Source organism: Anomalospiza imberbis, chromosome Z (genome assembly GCF_031753505.1).
Source record: "Anomalospiza imberbis isolate Cuckoo-Finch-1a 21T00152 chromosome Z, ASM3175350v1, whole genome shotgun sequence".
NCBI lineage: Eukaryota > Metazoa > Chordata > Aves > Passeriformes > Viduidae > Anomalospiza > Anomalospiza imberbis.
This window is the reverse complement of record NC_089721.1, coordinates 66,638,666-66,661,246: the sequence shown is the minus strand read 5'-3', so window position 1 is coordinate 66,661,246 and position 22,581 is coordinate 66,638,666. Positions and strand designations below refer to the sequence as shown.

Here is a 22,581-nt window from a genome sequence, read left to right as displayed (position 1 = left end):
CGAAGGTGGGAGGGAGGTCCCTCACCCCTTTCCCATTGGTTGAGTACTTGGGGACTTAACAGTCTCTCCCCGCAGCTTACCCTTCTTTCCTCTCCCCTTTCACCTTTCTCCTTTTTTAGTTATGTGTTCAACATTGCTTCTTTATTGGTTCCCAACAGCACTTAACAGGTGCAATGAACCGATCAAATAAACCATACTTAAACCTTAGGTAACAACAAGTAGAAACCAGAATTAACACTTTTCCTTAATTTACCCCATAGCTCTTTTGGGCTGAAGCAAAATCCTACTTCATCTCTCACAGGGAGATATCTTTTCAACCTTTGCTCTGGTGCAGCAGATTAATTTGCATAATATTAGTCTAACGCTGCTGTTACAAAGAAAGTATGCTGTCCATCTACAGCAAACAGGTCATGAATTATGTTACAGTGCAGCAAGAGGAAACTTGCTCAGTCTCTACCCCCAGTCTGGTACTCATAACCCTACATCTTCAGTGCTTTACTGTCCTTAGCCAGTGAAACAGGTTGGCAGAAAAGCCTTAAGGAGTCACCATTAGATAGTTTTAAGAGCAGCTGAAGTTACATATCATGTATACTTGGCAGCTGAGAAGCTAAGATGTGGCGTGGTTTGTCGGGATCCACGCACTATGCAACACGAAACACGCATGGAAGGGCCGGGCAGCAGGCTGATGAGCCGGGTCCCTGCGTGGGCAGCTCCCAGCCCAGCGCTGGTGACTGCGGGAGCGCGGCCCGCGGAGCGGGGCGGAGCACTGCGCCCACCGAACGGGAAAGCGGGGGCTGCCCCCGCGCGGCCCCGCCGTGGCGCGCATCCTGCGCTCCGCCGGGAGAGGGCAGCGCTCTCTTCCCGAGGGCGCCGGGGGGGGCCGCGCACGAGTCCCCGCGGGGCTCCCGCCGTCCTTTCCCTGTCCCGTCGAGCTGCCGGCGGGGAGCTGCGGCGGCTGCCTCGGGGGCCTGCTCCCCGGGAGCTTCCCAGCGCCGGGGCCTGTCACAAAGCGCCTCTGTTACCTCGTCCGGCAGGCTGCCGCGGCGGGGGCGGCGCATCCGCGGGCCCGGGCGCGTCCCGCAGCGCTCCCGCGGGCGGCTCGGCGGCATCGCCTCCCTGCCCGGCGGCGGCGGAAAGCGGCCCGGGACACTACGCGTAGGTAAGGCGGCCGCTGCCCGCGGAGGGCGAGCGCGGCCCGCAGCACCTGCTGCCCTGCAGCCTCGGGGCCGCTGCGCCGGGCGGGGAGCGGTGGATTGTCCCGAGCCTTCGCCGGCGCGCAGCGTCGAGCTCCGAGGAGCTGCGGCGATGTTCCGCCGGCTGCGACCGCGTCCTGGCGCCGCCGTGCGCCCGGGCAGGCGCCGCTGCTGTCCGCGCAAAGCCTTTGCGTGCGCTGTCATTCGCCTTCAGAGCCAAAAGGCGGAGGGGTTTTTGAGCAGGGTTTTGTTATAGTTTTGTTATAGTTTTGTTATAGTTTTGTTGTTGTTGTTTGTAAATATATGTTGTTGTTTGTTTTCCTGTTTTAAGTTCACTACTTTGCCATAAAAGCTACTCCTTTTTTCCCCCTAGTTTTTCCCCCAGTGGGGACAAGATATTTGGTCTTGATCATCAAGATGCTTGCCTTTCTCTTACAGAGCAAAAGAAGTTTTTAACTACGTTACTCTTTTTTAATAGACAAAAATGTAAAGGAAATGAGAGGTTTTCTAATGGTAAAATTATGAAAAACACGCTTCAAAGCAGTTCTTGGTAGTTTTTTGTTGGGGCACTGCTGTGCGCAGCTTAGAGATATGCCAGGCTCTAAAAAGCCTTCATTTTTATGGACTTAACTCCTGCCTCTGTATCTGATCCTATACAAAAATATATGAAGTTCTTCTCATAAATCTTTTAAGGCACAGATGTGATTGAAAACCTACCAGATGTTTTATTTTATAGAAGTAATTTACTCTTTTCTGCACATTATGGAAATAGGATATCAGGGGCATTTTACTAAGAGGGATTTTTCCACATAAGTAAAGATGGAACTATGTTCTGTGAACTTGATATGAAAAATTGACAGGACAACATCTTGTGGAAATATTAGACTGCTTAAATGCTTTTGTTTTTCCACAATGGGTTTAAATATTAACTGAAACAAAGAAAGTGATTGTATAGGGGTATCTTGATAATAGGTAACTCATCTGTCCTTCTCAGTTAACTTGCAAATTAGACATTTATGCCAATGATTTACAGAATTTTCAAAAACTTACAGATTTTCCTACCAACTAGTTGAGTTGTATCTTTCAGACTTAGCATCACTAAGACAAGCAGATGCCACCAAGACACATTAATAGTTAAAAGAGGGCTATAAGGTGGAATAGTTGCCCTTCACAATGGAAGCTGCTGCTTTGATTATTAGAATTGCATTTAATGAATTTTGGTATAAAAATTTTTTTCTAGTTCGTAGTGTAGAGCTTGTTGCACAGTTCTAGCTGTCCATGAAGGCAGAATGCCAGTTACAAAAGTATATTTAAATACAGAGAATACCCTCTTGCTTTGTTAATTATAGCGGTTTGGTGGATGGCAAAGCCTGAGGGATGATGAAGCACTGGATAGCACTGGAGCCCTCATTTGAACGCTTTTGTAGAACCAAAATTTTCTGGTCCATATCTTTGCTACCGTGTCATTCAGCTGTACAACTGTGCAGCATGAACTCTTTAAAGGGTTTGCTGCTGCTCTCATCCCATGGGTTCACAGTGCCCAAACTAGGGAGTAGTAAATGGTAAAGCCATTAAAAATTGCATAATTAGAAAGCTACTGCCTCTGTCAAAATGGATGTTAAAAGGAGTGAGGTAAAGAGATGTGTCCCACAATGTTAACAAACATATTTCATTTGTTTGAGTAACCCTTAGTAATAAATTTGATTTTATTTTTGTCTTTCAGTAATGTATAACCCACATTTCACAATTTTAAGGTTTCTAAACTCTAAGGCCCCATTTTCTTTTTAGTTGAAATGAAAATGCTACATTAAGAAAGTCAATACAAGAATACATAAAGAATGTATTTTGCCAACCTCAACAGCAGGCTTCTGTCAGAAGAGAATTTTTTTCTGTGTTTTAAAACCCAAGACTGTTCTTGAAAGGTGAAGAAGTGTGATCATTTTTGGAGACTCTTAAATTCCCTTCTAAGGATCACAAAATTGCTGCGCTTTTAACAAATTAATTTGTATATATTTTGGTATTTCAATAGCCCTGAATGGGTGATTTTTTTTTTTTTTTGAAATAAGATTTAAGCTTCTGTTTGTCTCAGATTTTTGAAGAGTGACATTTTAAAAGGTGGTTAGCTGTATTTCTTCTGTTCAGTTGCCTTCAGGAGCAGCTAATGTCTGGTGAAGTAATCAGCACTAGTGCAAACTGCTTAATGATAAATGTGATAGGGAAAGGTTTATTTCATCTCTCAGTTTGAATAGTGTTAGAAGGCAGTAAATGAATGTGCTTGTGAAACTATGAGCTGATAGTTCTGTTTTGTCCCCTTCCTATCCCCCAGTGCTCTAGATGTTCAGGAGATCCTAGTGGAAAAATGGAAGATCATGTCAAAAACTGTGGCTGTAAAGCTAAATCCCTGAGTTTGGGAATGTAGTATTTATTATGCATGTATTTTCAGCTTGCTCATTTTTTCCCTTTCATTTATTTTGTCCAAGATCTTTTAGTCAGATCCAGAAAAAAGATCTGTACTTTAAAAAATTTTCTGTACCACATTTGGCCTGATGGCTGTGCAGTGTAGTTCCTGGTGCTGGGATAGGTGTCAGTGAACCTTTGGTGCTCTAACATAACATAACTCAGATGGAATCAATAAATACAGGACCACAGTTTAGTTCTGTTGCAGTGCTTTTATTGTGGGAGCTGCAGGATGAGTGTTATTAATGGGCACTGGCTTGTCTGTGAACACCATACTGAAATCTCACAGGTTTTGAAGAGTACTAAGATCTGAGAAATATAAACAGACTATTTGCATGGTCAAAAATAATAAAATGGTGGTAATGGTTAGTTACACAGTCAACAAGCAGAAGAGAGCTCAGTAGAAAACCTCTTGATCTGCATGTACTGCTAGACTTCTACAAGACATTTTGTGAAGACAAATGTGCTGGATTTTAAAGCATTACAAATGATGCTCTGGGGATTCCTGCCTGCCTTCCAGTGGCCTCTGGGTAGGATGTGTCCTTGCTTTATTGTTGTTTTGGTTGACCACAAATAGCGATTTAATGTGCCTGTCTTGATGTAGTGGTAATAAGACTAATTCTCAGTGTTTTGTAGGCAAGAGTTTCAGTGTGACCGTCACCAAAAAGAAGCGTAATTAAAAAGGAAGAATTTAATTCCAGGGCACCTCTGCAGCATCATTTAGGGTTTATTTACATAGTATGATATTTTTGACATTCAGTCAGTTGCTTTGCTGTTATGAAGCAGCAGGTCTGTGGCATAGAGGTGAGGGATTGTGATCTGAAAGGAGAATATAGCAAACAGAGTACAAGCAAAGACCTTATGTTTTGTTAGTTTTGAATTGATATATGGGAGTATGAAATTCATGTTTTATACCACTGCTCACACTTTGCATCTGTCTGTAAGGCACAGTTTTTTTTGCACAAGCCATGATCTGGTGCAGCTTAATGAGCTGTGGAGGCTTGCTGGAGCAGCCACAGAGCATGAAGTTCAGTGAAGTTTGTACAAGTTACTGCTGGATTGCAGAGCGTCATCAAAGCCAGAGTCCTGTCTTCACCTTCTCTGTCTCTTTCTTCCACAGTGATATGCTTTATTTACAGGAAAGAGGAGAGAGTCAAATTGCTGGTTGTGAGCTGGGTTGCTGTAGGATCAGGAAGTGCCCTTCTGTGTTTAGGAAAATGCTGATTATAGACAGTAAGTGCTAGGATAGCCAATAGTAGTCACAGTGTTGGCTGGAGGGTCACCCTGTCGACTGGTAGAAATGCCTTTCTGCTGATACTTAAATAATTTCCCCTTACCTAATTTCTTGGTGTGTACAGAGTAAAAATGTTTGATAACTGACATCTTAAAATGCAGTTAAGTAAATAATGGATGTTTTTATTTTCCATTGGTTTATTTTCTTATTGTGGTCCTTATAACATATCATAATAACTGGGTAACCCATGCTGTAAGATGCTTAAATTTATAATGTTGAAAAAATTTGAATATATGACGGTCCCATAATTGACAACCAGTAAATAAAATATTGGGTGAAGAATATTGGAATTATATATTTCAACTATGGCTGAAACCGCTGCTGCAAGTCTTTCCAGTTTGCATCACATTACAATATATGATTCTATTAAATTAACTGCTAAACTGGATGCTGAGAAGGGTTTTTTTGTGTGTATAGATTAATTCTGCTACTGCTGTCATTGGCAGTGTGGGCAATGCCTGAAACCAGACCTGTTTGTTAGATGCCTGTCGTGCTGGTTTCTGTGTCAGAGGCACAGATGTCAGAGGAAGGGATCAGGTGTTGCTCTGTGAAATTATGTGCATTCATGATGTTGGGAGCTTGACCCTCTCCTTGCTGTGTGGGGTAGGACTCTGCCTTAGCACTGGAGAGGATTTGTCTGTGTGGCACATAGTATGCACTGGGAGCCCAGCCTTTTGTGGACGTGGGCAGTTCTTTGCTGTACAGAGGAGGTGAATGGTGAGTAGTAAGCTGCATGTGATGGTGTCTCTTTCAGTACCTCGGATCTGAAATGGAGGTTGCACAAGCACTGTGCCGTAGCCAGAGCTGAGTATTTCCTCCCTACGTGCATCCTCTTCTTCCTGCCTCTCCCAGCCACTTCCAGAAGCCAGGCTGAGTTACTGTAAGCCCCAGACAGAGGAAAGATGTGAGCCATTCATGTGCATTTTTTTTCTAAACAATCAGCATTCTTCAGAGTATGAGAAAAGCAAAGGAAGCCAGTTAGTGCTGTGTATTGATATTTATTGATTTTTCTGCAGAAAGCAATGAGTACCATTAGGTACTCCTTTGCATCCAGGAATCCTTTGTAAGCTGGTTTGTCAGCAAGTACACAGGGAAAGTACTGATACTCTTTCAGCATGGTTCCAGTCAGTGCTGTATGAAAAACCTTGGTTGGTTCTGATGAGCTTTTTCATCCACTCAGGATTCATGTTGAGTTAGGTACTTAGTATTTCCGCTTGCTCAGGCTCCCAGGGGATCCACAGTGTGACGCAAGCAAAGGGTGGAGGGAAGCCAGGATGGCACCATCTCTCCAGTGAGTTGTGTTTGTATTTGCCAATACAAAACAAGTTTGTTGTGCTGATGATGCAATTTTTATCCTCCAGAGGAAGAGCTAAGTTATGTTTTCTTGCTCACTCTTTCTGTAGAATAGGTAGACTAGACTGGATACCTGCCTATCTCATCCTTGCAGAGGAGGTAGATGTTGAGATATATCTCTTCAGGCTTTGGAGGTCAGAATAGTCATTTGACAAAAGCATCCAAGAGTAGTTCTTACTTGCTTGACATGATATAATGATTGGAATATGCTCATGTTTTCTTGCAGTGGAGATGGTGGATTTTAGTTTAGAGGTGTTCCTTTAAAGACTGAGAACCATTGTAGGTGGAGGAGTTTTATACATTGGAATAGAGCAATGGTGTCAGATGGCTGACTGATGTGTCTCTTGTTTCAGACAGCCATGAAGTGATGACTACTGCAGAAGAGCAGCAGTAATTGTGAGGTATGGGATGGATATTAATATGTGTCATCTTCTGTCAGTTAACACTTGTGAAAGGCTCTACCTTAAACTACTCCTTGTGGAGCTAATGTTACTGTTTCTTAACTTCTTTTGTTACCCTGTTTTCTTCTATACCAACAGGGCTGTGCTTCCCATGCTGCTGCTCTTAAGGTTGGGCTCAGGATGCTGTTGCTGAAAACTGCAGAGCTTTGTCTGTTGAAGTGAGATGCCTTGGAGTCAGCTGGGGGATACCTCCTTTCTGCACAGAAAATAAGAAACCCTTCTGTCTGAATCTCACTGCGAGATGGGCTGGTTGGATTAGTCTTCACCTTAATATCTTCTTCTTACATTATGAAAGGTTTGGATGTTTTTGGCTGAATCTTTGTGACCAGTGATTTTGTAAAGAATTTTGCCTTGTTTTAGAACTGCAGGAGTGTGTGGATTTGTGAATGTACTTGAATTGAGGGGCACCAGAAGATGAGGATTAACAAATTTGAGGTTTAAAAGGACTATATGCATGGATGGTGGGTGGGTAATCTTTGGCTTCAATTTAAGCCATGCATTTAATTTCTGCATTTGTAGGCAGGGAGCTTCTCAAATCCTATCTGACTCATACAATACTGTATATATACATTAACATGCAATGAGCTGCACAAATGTGTTCTTTTTGGAAACTGTTCAGCTGTAAAAACAAGGCCACAATCTGAGCCGAGACAGCCCTCTCTTAAGACAGGCTTCTTTTTTGTAGCCTGTTTCAGCGAGTTGAAGAAGACTTGTGCATAGTGGGCTCAACAACTATTGCTGCTTGTAAAGGTGTTGCTTCTGGTATGCTTTTCTCATTTGAAAGGAATACTACTTTTTATACTGTGAATTTTGAGGGTGTAGTGAACCTCAAATAGAATTACAGAAATCAGGATTGCTGTGATGACTGTCCTTGTATTAGATCTGGTGATGACTTGTCTCAGTAGTTTACTATTTATAGTAGTTAAGGCAACCTGCCTTGGGGATGACTTCTATGAAGTTACTTAGAAAAATCCACACCAGACACTTGGGATATTGGTGGGGAGTAAAAGTTGCTACATTGCAGTTCAAGTTCAATTTTTTACTTCTAGAGATAAATGCTGAAATTCCCACTACTTAATTTGCTGCAGCTAGGAGTGTCTCAGCAGCTGGGCTCAGCTTGACCTGTTTTGTTCACTGTTTCTATTATCTGAAATGCATGTGACATGTTAGCTAATCCCAGCCACCCCTCCTCCAGCTTTACATAGGCATTATTTCACCAGTGTTTTCTCATTCTGGGGAGATCTGGGCATTTGATAAGCGTAATATCCTTTCCCCCTTCCCCCACCAATTCTGGAAGATATTGACCTAGTTTGCAGACATAAATTGCACATTATATCAAGGCCTCATCATGGGTGTGTAATAATTCCACTGATTTATTCTGTTTGTAGATGCTGTGACAATGGAGATAAGCTGCTCTGAAGTACCTCTTTATGTAAGTCCTACAACACTAGGCCTATGCCTGGAGAGTTGGTTTTTTTGGGTAATAGCTCATTCAAAATCAGGATGAATTAAACTAAAATCCATTCTCTGGTTTTCTGAGACTGCAGGCTGTTGAACATTGCTGTCTGATGGGGCATATGTGAAAGGAATAGTTTCCAGTAGTGCAGCTCAGCTGTCTGAAGGAAGTTTTAAATTATTTCCCCTTTGTGATAATTATTTTGTTCTCCTTTAGTATTCTCAATTGCAGTTTTCAACAGCAGTTTTACTGCCTGTGAAGAGACACCTCTCATTCACTTTCTCACAATTTTTAGTTGTTTTTTTCCTTACAAAATTCCAATCTACCATTCTTTCAGTTTCCACAAAGCATGAAATTTTGTATTATGTAAAAAAATAATATGAAATTCATAACCAAATGGATTTTTTTTCTGAAAAACCTGATATAATTGCTTAAAATATATGAACTCCAAGTTAAAAAACAAGTAGTAACATGAGTGAAGACATACATTAGATAAATTTATTTTGTGCCTTCAAGGGGATGTGATTGTGAGAATTAAAACTTGGGAACTCTAACGGTTATTATTAAAAAAAGTAATTGTGTTTTTTATATCTGTTCTGCTTTGCAATGAGGGCAGCAGGAATACATGGATGATGCCTAGTGGGAAAATGAGAGAACTCTGAATGGTTTTCAAAAGGGGGGTAAAAGATGAAACAAAGACAGAAACAAAACAATTATCTGCTTATTGTTGTGAGATGGGGATAGAAAAGGAGGAATACAAATAATCTCTACCCTGGAGTGTTGAAGGAACATATGATTGGTAATGCACCAGCATGATTTTTCATTGTATTTGTCAGCTTCAGACTTGGAACCTCAGGCTTGCAAAAATTAGATGCAGTATCTTTAAAGGCATCAGGAGAAAAGTATTTTTGAGGCCTGCTCATGTGATGTTTATTGTGTGGTGCAAGGCTTTAAAAAACAAATTTTTACTGGAAAACTAATAAGGGACATAGTGATATCTGATCTGACTGATCTGGTATCTTCCCATAACTGACCACTTTGCAAAGGGCAGTGCAGTGGTTTTAATCCAGGTTGCTGAAAATGAAGCATTTGAAACTGAATCTCGCAGAAAATTCTTATGGACGATAAGGAAGGAGAAGATTAATATAAAGAGATAAAGATACACAGGTACTGCAAGAACTCTTAGGATAGAAAGATATTACAAGTGATAGTCCTTAGGTGTTATACTTAACGCTGCTTTAGTACTTTGATTATAACCGTATGAGTCAGATGTAAGCTTGCAAAATATATGTAAATTTATTGACATCATAGTTTTGGGAGATGCTGGTTAGTACCGAGAAGAATTCAGTAATTATATGGGAAAACTGAATTTTCCCACCTGTTATTCATACCAGTAAAAGGTGGAAAGAATGGTAAAACTGTGCATTTGAAGACTAATAATGGTACATCTCTTAGGAACAAGGGACTCACTGGGGAAGGCTTGGAGTGTATTAGTCACTTGTTGTGTGGTGGGGGGGAAAATGTGATTTTAGTTGAGAACATTCACTCCAAGCTTTGCACAAGTGAGAGTCTGTACCAGATCTAAGCTTTGCTGGTTGTCATCCTGCGCTTTGGAAATTTTCCAGTTGTGGTCTTCAGCCTCTCACCAGCCCAGGTGGATAAATCCCAGAAGGGACTCATAACTTGCTAGAAACCCAGTGAGAGCAGTTTGAATTGTCACCAACTCATTTTCTTGTGGGGGCAGCAGATGGAGATGGTGTCTTTCTTCTGGGTCCCCAGTGTACTAACATGCCTGAGGTTAGTGGAGAAGAATGGACTACCAGGGACTTGCAGTGGGAGCACCTGGGATGAGTCTCCCAGAACCTGGGATTGTAGTAATTTTTTAACAGTCTCCCATATTTATTTCTGTGTGTATGCATGGGAAAGATGGAAATTTTTCTTTCAACCTGCATCTGAAACTTGGAGAAATCTTAGCAGACCTTATACTGATCATTTGAGGTTGATGTAGTTAATCTAATGAGTTGGTGCCTGAAAGTGTTCCAGCTTCACAATCTTGCCCATCACAGTACTGTTCATAATCAGAGTGCCTTTGCAGTGTGTTTGGGAAGATCACAGAGTTCTGACTGTCCCTTGAGTGAGGGTAGTTATCTTCTTTAGTTAGATCAAATTATTTCATAAGTTCTGGAAACTCCTTCCAACTGCTTCTGCTTTGTGTGACTTTGTTGGAAAACAATTAAATCAGCATTTAAATTAAACATGAAAGCCCTTTCTGATTATTCAGTTCCTTTGTCAGTTTTCATTAAGCAGTTCTTTGCCAAGCTGAGCTTGTCTAAATGCTGTTCCATCTCCATTGCCTGAATGCTGTTTTCATGTCCCATAAGCCGGGATAGAGAAACCTCTCTGGAAAACTGAGGGAACATGACAAATACTTGCACTGCTGTGAATTTAGGTATTTCTTTAATGTATTCCAGTCCCTTCTAGAAGGCCACAGTGGAACTCCAGGATACCATGTCATGGTAATTGCACACTGTTCACATGCAACTTCAAAGATGTCAGCACATGGTTCTAACACATTGTTTTCCACAAGAAAAGTGGAAGAGATCAAAAGGTTAGGAATTAATCTCTTCTTTCCAGCTTCTGTGAAAGCATAGGTTTTGTTCATTGAGAGAGGGAGAAATCTGCTTTATGATGGGTCCAAAATTAGGATGCTTTTCATACTGTATGTAAACATGCTTAGCATCTATATCCACTGGATTTTACCCTCTTCTTTGTGGTATGAATGCCTGTTTTGAGAGGCTTGTATTTCGTGTCAGATTATCTGAGAATAACTGCAGTTTTGTGTTTATAGTACACATTTTAGAGATTATATGCAGGGTACTTTGTTGGCTCACTGTATGTGAGCAGCTGTTAACACAGCTGGAGCATGTGTCCATACTGTGTGGCTACTTCAAACTGAAACACTTCAGCATGAAGTGTGACACTGAATAACTGAATTTCTTGGCAAATCTAAAATTGTATGTGTAATCTTGTTGGCCTAGTGATGGCTGCTCTGTTTTGTTACATGAGAGGGAATGCTTTCTGAAAGCTCAAGGACCTTGCTGATTTAATATAATTTCTGTGAAATATCATTTAAAAATACTCTATCCAATTACTCCATTTTGAAAATGTACTATTTAATACTCTTTTTCTGTATTGAATCTTGGTGGCAGCAGAACATTAAAATCTAATTACAACACACATCTATGCCATGATTTAAAAATATTTGAAGAACATTTCCTCAGTTAATTTGAGGAGCCTGTTTCTGGCTTCTAGACAGCAAATTACTGTTAACCATTCTATAAAATTACTCTTTATAAGCCAATTTAATTTTCAGGATTAAGTAGCCAAGAATACACCGTCAGTTCATAGACATCTCTTCTTTCAATACTAATAATACATCATTTAAGTATATAGAACTTTAATGTAAGTAGCTTTTTCTGTCCTAAATTATACTTTTTTAAAACTGATACAAATAAAATTATATTTGGCCAATTCTATCTGTAAGAAGAGCAGCAAGCTCAGTTTTTAATTTCATTGTGTGATAAAGACAGTATGTGGAATAAGACCTCACCATCTTCAGGCAGGCACTTGTCTCATTGTAGATGGAAAAAAAGCTATTCATGAAAAATGAAGATAAAAGCAAAATATTTGATGAAACACTCTTCAGACGTTAAAGAATTTATGTATGGCAGTTGTTCCTCCTATTGTAAGCAGTTTTTAGTGTGGAGAAACAAATCTGGAAAATCATGGAAAATCATTCCTTCTTATATAAGGGCAGGTAACTGGGTTTTGTTAGTTTTAAAGAAATGTTACTGATTACCAACTTTGATCTTTGACATTGGCAAAGAAATACATTACTGCCATGGGGCAAACATACTGTGGAAGTAGTGAGCTCCCAAGAGCAATAAATAAGTGTTCTCAGAAGTTTGTAAATTATTCTCTGCTGGGGAGCCTTATAAATGTTTCCCATGGGAGAGATAAATAAATAAATGCTGAGCCACAGGGTGTATTCCCTGCAGTTTCGTGAAGACACCAAAGGGACCTCATCTCCCCAGGAGATGGTGCTGAAGGTTGTGTATCTGTCTTTCCAAAGGAACTTTTGGATGTTAATCCTTTGGGAAGAGGCAGAAACACAGGTTCCTGCCTTCAGGACTCAATATCTCCTGGAAATTAAAACTTCCACTTGCTCTTGTGCTGCAAGGTGCTTACTATTCTCAAAATGTATATTCCTAAAGTATCGTATGCTCCTATGTACAACCACTGGAGCTGGCTTAAAGTCTTGAAGGTCTGAGCTTAATTAACTTCTCTTGTGTTCTGTTATACAAAGTTTCCCTCTTAAGGTGTCCCTGCTCCAATGTTTTTACCTGGGGATAGTTTTGTTTCTGATGCTGTTACAGCTTCCTGGGTGAAGCGGAGGTGCCAAGGAGAGAGAGCGGTGCTTAATGCTGATGTATGGAAGTATTCCTATAGGGAAGTTTTGGAGGGTTTCTCTGGCTGGATTGGGAAAGGCAGAGAGTAGGCTGTCGCACCAGGCTGCTCACAGCCAGGGTGTCTGAGGGCCTGCAGATTCTCAGACTTTGGATAAGCTCAGTGATGGTCTTTGCCTGGGCTGGGTCTGCAAAGTGCCAAACACTATTCCAGAATGCTTTTGCATGATTTGAGTGGGAAGTGGCAGTAGGACTTAAGTATTGATTGTAAGTAGCTGATTGTCTCCCTTGCCAAGCTGTCTGCCTTCCTGTTCCTTCATGCTGCAGTTGATGTTTGGAGAGTTGATGTTGAAAGAGATAATTTTCCATGGTTGGATACAGCTTTTGTATTTGTTGCTCTTGCCAGGTGTTCAGTGTCTTTTAGCCAGCTCTTTGTGGAAAGAAGATGATTTCTAGCCTGTCTTGTCCATTCTTTGCTCTTGCAGTGGGTCTGGCCATAATTCTGGGCCTATGTCTGTATTCAATGAGGCTGAAATGACTGCCTTACATAGACTTCAAAACACAAAAATAAGTGTGGTTTAAAATGTAAACATGTATTGGCCTTTCAGCATGCCTTTGCTAATGCACAGGGCTGTGTTGGCCTGATCCAATTCTGGCTGGAGTCAGGAGTAATTTGTTGTTATCTGCTCTGGGAGCCTGGTCAGGTTCATCATGGGAAGCCTGCATGGGAATGCACAGGCTGGCCTCTGGATGCAGGCTTGCTGCCAGAATCAGACTAAGAAAATGTATCTGAAAGATAGGGACCTATTTTAAAAGATATGAAAGAAAAGAATGGGTGCTTCAAAGGGTGTCCATCAGCAGGCAGATAATTTTTGTTCTACTGGTATATTAATTTTTTTCCTCTCAGTCCTTAAATTGAGATTTTTCTGGGCAGGGACTTTGTGCTTACATGTTTTTGTGTAGTGTCTGCAACAGTAGAGCCCTGATATTACATAGGACATGAAAATAATAACTCGTCTGATTTGTATATTTTAAATCAAATCAACTGAAAGGGATTACTCCTTTTCTTTTACTCAGCAGTTGCATGTCAGAAGGGAAATTAATTTTCTTATTGCAGAAATTTTCTGACCGATGTTAACAGCTCTTTCTTAAGCTTCCTAATTCCACTGTAATACTTTATGCATGAACATAAGTTGTTGTGTCCCTGGCAGCAAAACGCTGAATGATATTTTCAATGATATATGAGCAAGAACATTAATGTATGTTTTGGCAATGGGTTTAAATTTTTTTCTATTTCTTCTGCTTTCTCCCCTCTCCTTTCTGATGAAAACATTCCAGATATTTTTATTTTTATCCACTGCTTCTGGAATTAAAAGATGTCCCATTTATTTATTTATTAATTACTTGTTTATGTTATGTTGTTACCGTATGGGACTCTGAAAATTTTTCTCCAACTTCGCTGTTGTCACAGTTTGATAATATGCTAAACACAGCTTTAAGGCCAGTGGTGGCAATGTAAGGAAAATAAAGTCAGTGTGATGTAAAGTGCTGACTTCCTATAGACTTGCTCAGTGGTTCAGATTGTTTAAAACCACTGGTAGATTAATTCTGCACAAATGATCAGTTCCCTGACTGTCTGTCATGCTGCTGCTGACACAGAGCAGGCAGAAAAAACATAAAGCCAGCATAAGCTCTGTATCATATGCTCTCACTGATGCCTTAGGATTTTAGCTTTTGTATTTTTCATATATTTGTAATCCTGCAGTTCTTTAGTGTATAACTCTAAACTGCATATAGGGTGTTAGATATTGCTTTCCCATTTTGGCCAGACAAAACAATTCCTCTCCAGGCCTGGGAATCAAGGGCAACTCACTGCCTCAGGCCCTGAGACATGTAAACAAAAGTGAGTTGTGGGGAGCAAACTTGGGGTAAATGACTTCATTACCTGAAACTGTAATTGGAGGATTAACCCCCAAAATGCAAGTGGACTAAACGTGTAAAAGTATGAAAACCTGTGACCTGTCGTCCATTTTTTGGGTGTAGCCCCTGGGGAGGCTTTGTCTGCCCTTTGTACCTGAGGGCCCTTCAATAAATATGACTGCTTTTTGTTGCCTTAATTTTGACTAGCCTCTGTTTTTAGGTAGCCCCACAAGGCATCATCACTAATTCAGCAAAAATGAGATTGTGTTCCCAGGTCTGACATGGGTCAGGTTAGTGTGGCTGGATGTTGCTTATGGTTACATGGAAGCGGTGTTGCTGCCAGCTGTATTTTAAATTGAGTAAAAGACTGGTTGAGAGTGTTAAACAGAAGGAACAGGGGCTAAACTGAAGAAACTCCTCAGTAGTGAGGAGGACAATATTTTTGTGGTAACGTAATGCCATAGAAAATAAAGACCTGGAAAGCATCTGGACATATTGCATGTGCACTGAATGAAAAGCATATGTCTAATACATGATTTTTAAAGTGGGTAATGTTAGAGGTAATTTAACAGTGCGCAGTAGCATAGAGACTTGCAGACATGTATGTCATGACCTGTTGCTTTGTTTCTTCTTTTTAGAGGATTTTTTTTTTTTTTAATTCAGTTGGATTCTAATTCTTTTTGCTGGAGGCAAATCTTGCAGTTCTCAACAAAACCCCTTGTTTTTCTTTCTGTGTCTCTGAAAAGAGTGAACCTTTGTTGAAGCTAGTGAGGAGGTAGAAGGTGTAACTCATTTTGAGACATCAGCTTTGGGTAAAAGCCAGTGTATGCAATTTCAGAAACTCCCAATGCAGCAGATGCATTTCAGTCTGTCACTGAAAGGGGAGTATTGCAATAAGCTTGATTGAAAACCCACAAAGTTTAAGGATGGTCTCCTATTAAACCCCGACAACATAAAACAATCCTTTATCTCTCTTCCCCTAATCAAGACCAAAGACTTGTTAAGCCGTTAAAGAAGCACAAAGTATGTACCAGGTGCAGAAAGTGGGAGAGGCTAGACAGGGATTGTTTGGGAGGGAGGAAGTTCAGAGTGCTGTGTGTTAGGGGACTGTGTGAGTGGTGTTTTCAAGCAGGGTGGGGAAAATCTATCTCTGAGGAGTAAACTTGGGCAGCTTTTATCCTGCTGTGATTCGGGGGAGTCAGCTAGTTAATTTGTCATTATCTCCTCCATCCTTCTTTGCTTGGAGTGTACTTTTGTGGTCAGTTTGGATGTAACAGAGTGCTTAATTTTGTTCCAGTTTATGTGGGCTACGTAGTCAAAAAGGTGACTGTAACTTCTACCAGTACTTACTTTTTTCTTTTAAAAAGGCACTGCATCTGAACCAAAATGAGGACCTTCCTGCTTTTTCATATCAGAAGAGGGAAGCTTATCGGTCTTCATTAGGAAATATCTCTTTTGGTGCTTTTCTATTCAGGATTGTGCTGGGACCTTGCTAGAGGAATCTTTCAGATTTTGTTTTGGTGGTCACTGAACACTTCCTTTTCTCACTTTTTTGACAAGAGCAGAAAGCTTCCTCAGCTGCTAGTCAGAGGACTTCCTGTGTGCTGTATTGCCTTAAGTACCTGTGGGGGTGATGCTTCTTAATGTGCCTGGAGGCATCTGTGCAAATGCATCCTCTGCATTTCTCAGACACCTACCACATACTGAAGAAATAATTACAGGTAGCTGATGCATAAAAGCTGATGTGGTTTGGAGAGCCTGCTGTGGTGCACTTCCCACATCCTTTCCACAGGTTCAGGGGCTGAAGACTGGCCTTGTGCAAATGAGTGAGGTTCTCTGGGTGCTGGTGGAGTTGTGCAGTATGATTCAACAGAGGACTGGCTCTTCTAGAAGCAACTCCGCATGCATATTTAATTTTTATAAAAGTGTATGTGTGGGCTTTTGGACAATATGTAATATTAAATATAACTCTATCAGCACATACTTGTCTCCAAGTATGTATATAGAATTGTGATTATTGCCTTACTCTGGATAGAAAAAAAAAATCATACTCAGTTGATTCTTCCCCTAAGTTATTAAATGGGGGGAAGATCCACCCTGTTTTTGTTTTGGATATTTTTAGCTATACAATTAGAAAGCTAATGCTTCTAGAGAAATGTTCAGCTTTTATATATTTTTTTTTTTCAGTCTGTACCTTCTTTCCTTCCCTGCATGCAGTTTCAGTGTGTGCTGAATCCGATTGCATTCAGTTCAGTTAAGAGTGCATGCTTTCTTAAGCAAATCCATAACTGCACTTACTGCAATCTGTAGACAAGATCTGTCTGGTGGACACTATAAAGACATCACAGAACATTGGAAAGGCATATTTATAACTTTTTTTTAGCTATTAATGTTTTGAATATGATTGATTTGTGTTCATTTAGAATTTCCTTACTGCTAAAATTTCCCTATTTTAGCATCTTTAGTATAGAAGTGTTCACAGTTGTAGGTGAGTTGCAGAAGGGCTGTTAAAAGTGTATGGCTGCTACTGTTCTTGTCCAGGCACAAGTACAATATAAACATTTTCTGAAGTGAGTCTTGTCAGCAGTGAAAAAATATTTATGTGAAATTGCAGTGGCCAGTAGCAGCTGACATAGAGGAAAATATTCCTATTATTGCTGGCAATACTTGGAGATTTGCATTTACTTCAATGTGTTGGGACTTGTCTTTTGGGAACAATTAAGTCATTGTTTTACCCCAGCACATAAATATTTTTTTTACAGCATGTAATTACAAAGCTGGTATTTGTTTGCCCTGTTACATTTAGAGATGATATCCTTGAAAACCCTGGATAAAACATTACTTCTTGAGCTATTATGCTACATGCTTAGTTTGGTAAAGGAAATTTTTAGCGTATTTTAGAATGTGTTATTTTTATGGTAAAAAGCTGCTGGGAGAGTAGGTTTATCCAGGCTATGTATACAAGGATAGAGACCAATTGTCAAAATTAAGCATGGTGGCCTAGATCTGGAAGTCCTCTAAAGATCTTTTTGTGTTGCACCTGTTTTGCTGGGGCAGGTTCCTGGCGAGGAAGATGGTGGTTTTCAAAGTGGAAGAAGCTCAGTTCACATTAATGGCCAGTTATTTATTGAGGCATGAAGTGTCTTGCAGCAGACTAGGGATGAGGCACAGTGGAAGTGCCATCGTCAATCCTTCAGCCCCTCCTGCCTACCTGGATGCTGCCATGTGTCAGCTGTGACGGATTACTACCCACATTTCGTCCTCCTCACAAAACCTGCCTCAGTCCCTTGCTAGGATGCAGAACAGGGTCAGATGAGTGTCTGGAGATGGAAGCTCTCCCAGGTCTGGTCTTTGCAGCTTCCTACCCAGGACATAGGGTTCAGTGGACTCTGCTGCTGCACACTTGACCTGGTCAGCTCTCAAGTGCCCTAGACAAACCAAGGGAAAATGTATGTTTGAAAAACCTGATTGGTGACACTGAAAGACTGCATAGATCTGTAAATCTTAATAAAAACAGAAACCTTGCTAATCTCCTCCCTGGTGCCAGTGCCAGGACAGTGTCTTCCCTGGTAAAAAAAAAGTAGGCTTTACTTTGTGGATCCCAGAGAGGTAAAAACTAACACTTTCTCAGCCACAGGTTTAATGTGTTCAGAGTTGAGTCTGTGTCTTGCTTAAGGTCCCTTTAACTGCAATGTCTTCTCCCCAGTTCCCGTGTATGCTTTTCTGGTTTTTATTTGAAGGATTACAATGACAATCTTGGCTTTCATTAAATCAGTGTCAAAACTCCTCTTGGCTGCTTCTTGAGGGCTTCTCCCATGTTCTTTTTCTTCTGTTTTGTGGTATCTTTTTGCAGTCAAAGGTATTGATGCAGCTGCCTGAAGTTCTCTGCTGTTGCAGGTCTGAATGGTGTTCGAGAAGTCTCCAGTTTGCATGTGTTCCTGTGGTGGTTCTGTAGAGATGAATAGCTTTTTTTAGCCATGCATGTGTAAATCTAAGTGAGATACTGGCTGGTTGGTCTAAGTAAGTGCTCTTTGACTTAAAAATTTGTTTTCTCTACAAGTCCATCGGAATCAACACAGTGTGAGCTTCAGGCAAGGACCTTCCCCTGCACCTACCTGAGAAACGAGCTGTGGCCAGGGGCTGTGTTTATTTGCTGAGATAGTGAAGTGGCACATCCTTCCCCTTGCTTTGATTAAGTGGGAACTGAACTATCTGAGGTTCACATGGACCCTGAAAGCATGCTTAAGCATACCTACATGTAGGAATCAAGCTCTTTCTGTTACATTTTCCCAAGTCTGTGAAGATACAGGTAACCTTATTAAGGCAAGGAGAGAGTTGGGAGAGAGGTTAGTCTGTTGTTGAAAGAATAAACCTGTGAAAATGGTGTCAAAGACATCCAGCAACTGGATTGTCAAGAATCTGGCTCTCCTGGATCCATGCTCTCACAGCTGCCTTGTATTCATAATACTTGGCCACTTTTCCAAAGATGAGGTGCCAGTGTGACTTACCTCATTCAGGTTTTGGTATCTGGAGGATAAGCTTAAATTTTATATTTAGAAATGTAGAAGAAACAGTTGGGATGTGTTTCCAGTTTCAGTGTCTGGAACAAACTCAGACCAAACATCATTCTGTAGGCCAGTGTTCTTATTTCAGGTGGTGTGTATACTGTAATCTATTTATGTTGATTTTGCTCTTTTGTACTGATCTTTAAGGCCTAATTACTTACTTTTAGTAAGTAATTTAGTAGTTTTAGTTTCTTTGTGCTTTAGTAGTAAGTCAGTGCCGGGGTTTTTTCAGACTTGAGATGGTGCTTTGGTCATGCCTTGCAGAATGGGTTGTGAAGCAGTGGAGACGACTTCCTCTCATGTGTGGTGATAGTGATGCTGGGCAAATGAGTTTCCTAAGTGTGAATTTCTCATGGAAGTCCCAGAAAAGTGTTTCATTGTTGTTTATGTAGACCATTTAATTGCTGTAATAGTTAAGTGAATATGCTTTGATAGAAAACCTGAATTGAGCACTCTGGCTCTGCCAGGAAGCAGTGCTTTTACAAAAGAGGTGTCATCTCTCAAAAAACTCTGGGAAAGCAGACAGACATGTCTTTGGTGGAGGACTAAATTACAGCATCTCATTGCAAGATCTAGTCCACTCCCCTCTTGATTGTATGCCTTGTTAGGAAAGGAGAAGGAAAATGGGAGCTGGAGTTGTTCCCATTCCTGTGACTCCGAGTTAATTTGTCTGTGGTGGAAAGATCTGTTCAGGTAGATCCTGCTGCAGCCTGCTTCTGTGGCTGGACTGACCTTGCCTGAGGAACTCAGGATAGAAATACATCTGCAGGGATTTGGTATAAAATGTTTTAAACTTTCTCAAAGTATTTTTCTACATAGGAGTCTTCTAGAATGGACTGCAAGTGATCTTTTTAGGAAAATAAAAGTGATTAAATAGATCCTGTAATATATTTGGCTTCACACAAAGACAAACTGAAAGTAAACTGATACATGTTTTAGTAGCAGCAGCAGCAGCAGCAAGAAGAAATATATTTGAATGGAGCAACATGAAACAGGAATATCTGAAGGCACGATAGAAAGTGCTGGAGATGATGATAGGAGCTTGCATGAAATAACTGTTTCTGATGCCAGGTGTGATAACCATACAGCATCAAAAATAATGTTCCACTATTACTTTCTGGGTTATCTCTGAATCATATACTGTAATACAGGGTTTAACCTCTTTTTGGATAATTTGGGACTTTCCAATTGAATCATTTAATTGTTTAACCAGATACAAAGTAGCTGCCAATTTGCCTTCTTTTTGTAAAATCTTTGCTTAAATGACCATGACTTTAATTTTCTTTAGTGTTGTAAGGAGTGGGCTCTATAAAACTTGTTTTTTATTATGTACACATGAACTTTCCACTGTCTTTTTTCCTCTAGACAAGGATTGGTGAAATTCTCCCTTATGCTTATACATTATGTAATGTAATTAGTTTAAGATGTTTCTCTGTCCTTAGTGAACCCACGTTAACATTTCTTAAAAAGGAGCAGTATGGCTAAAATTTGGCTTGAATTTTTTTCCTGCCAACAGTAGCTAATTAAGTGAGAAATGTTTCCACAGAATATCTCCCTTATTTTGCATAGTTAGGGCAAAGAAAACATGAAAACTGTATGGCTGTATATTTTCTGTGACTCAGGGGTCCAGAGGGCATAGAGATCATTTGGGAGTTGTGGCCTCAAGCACCCATGTGGAAGAAATTCTGCTGTGCACCTCTTTACGAGGCAGCTGTCAGCTGAACCCACTGGAGCAGACTGCGGAGGACCTTCAGAGACTTACCCTATTCCTATCTCCCAGAAGAGCCATCCACATTTTTACTCAACAGACCAAAATGGTTATTCACAACTACAATATTTATTTTAAGATTGTTTTAATAACAATAGTAAAAGCAGGAACTGCAATAATAATAACACATTCTGGTTATTAAAGTGCAAAACCCAAAAAGAAATAGGAGAAAACACTTTGAAGCTATAATAACACTTCAGGCCACTAAAAAGAGGGGTGTAATCAGTGTTTGGGGATGACAGGTATGTTTGCTTTTGATACTGAACTCATAATGTTTTTTATATCTGTCCTTATGGGAAGAGTCCTATCTGAGTAAGATTTTGTGCTTGAAACCAGCCTTTGCCTCTCCACCCCAGTTCATTAGATTCATCTGCATTGAAAAGGAAAACACATGCTGATTTTACAGTTTTATGAGTGACATTAAAGATGTCCTTGGGGAAGGCAGGGCTAGATGTGAAGTTGTTGAGCGTGGCAAGAGTCAGCAGTGAAGTGTTTGGCTTATAATGAACAGGGTAAGGACAGTCAGAGGCATAAGTGTGGTTTTCAGCCACAGAAGTTTCTGTGCTACTGTGTTGTGCTTTGTTTTTTTACAAGACTTGTTTCTGGAGCCAGTGGAGTCAGTGCTGTGATAACTGTTTTGAATAGAGCAGGGCAGGCATCTTTGGAAATATGGCTCAGCTATTCTTCTATAGCATATTTTCTGCCAGATTTTGGGGCAATTCTGCTTTATTTAGAACAACTGTGGCAGTCAGGAACTGTGCTGTAGCACACTGTCCTCCTCCTCAAGGAAATGCAGCTTGATCTAAATTTCCTCCCTCAGACTTGTCAGACATTTGTTATTGTTTGCCGCTACTTAGATCCTTTTCCTGTTTTTTTTTAAAGCTATTATATGACAGGTTTTTCTTGGCTGGTTGCTTTCTATTTACTCTAAAGAAACCCACAGACAGATATCTGGGAACTAGTGTTCTTTGAAACCATTTGTAGAATTGCACTGGTGCTTCTTTTTGAAAACTAAGTCTAAGATAATTTAAATCACTTATGAATTTTTTTATTTTTAAAAACAAAACTTGCTTTTGTAAATAACGAAATATTTAGGTTCATGTTATTCTGATGCATTTTAAATAAAAAAGCCAATTATATTTGTGTGGGATAAGATGAAAGGAATTGTGTGAAAGACATTATTTAAAAGGCATTTTTTAAAATCAGCTTTGCTATTGCAGGCATAAAACTAGTGTTGTTTTCTAAGTGGAAGTAGGAAACTGAATATTTTTCACTGTATCAGAGCCTTTGTATAGTAGAGTTATAAAGATTACAATAATCTTAGACTTGATTTATACATCAGTGGTGTGTTGAAGATGAGAAATTTACCCGATGTTTCAGAATTCACCTTCAATTTCAGGGACAAGTGACTATACATGCAAAATTTGACAAAGACATTTACCTCCCAGTGGATGCTGAGTTTTACTTTGTTTATGATGGATCCCTGAAGAGACACATAATGTTTGCTGAGCAAGTTAGTGACAATACTCTTCAGTCCATAGTTCCAGGTGAGCCTTAGTTCATGTTTATATTTTTCCACTCTTTGCTCAACCCCAACCCCATTTCAAAGCTGGGCATGACTGGACAGTTTGATAGAATTGTTTTATGT

General features: G+C 40.3%; 1 long non-coding RNA gene across 1 annotated transcript; it reads left to right on the top strand.

The window, feature by feature from the left end:
* Positions 1–1,603: 1,603 nt before the first annotated feature.
* On the top strand, positions 1,604–22,479 carry LOC137464907 (uncharacterized). Its single transcript, XR_010994478.1, has 3 exons — positions 1,604–7,053; positions 8,147–8,190; positions 22,333–22,479. It is a non-coding gene; the product is annotated as an uncharacterized lncRNA (long non-coding RNA).
* Positions 22,480–22,581: the final 102 nt, after the last annotated feature.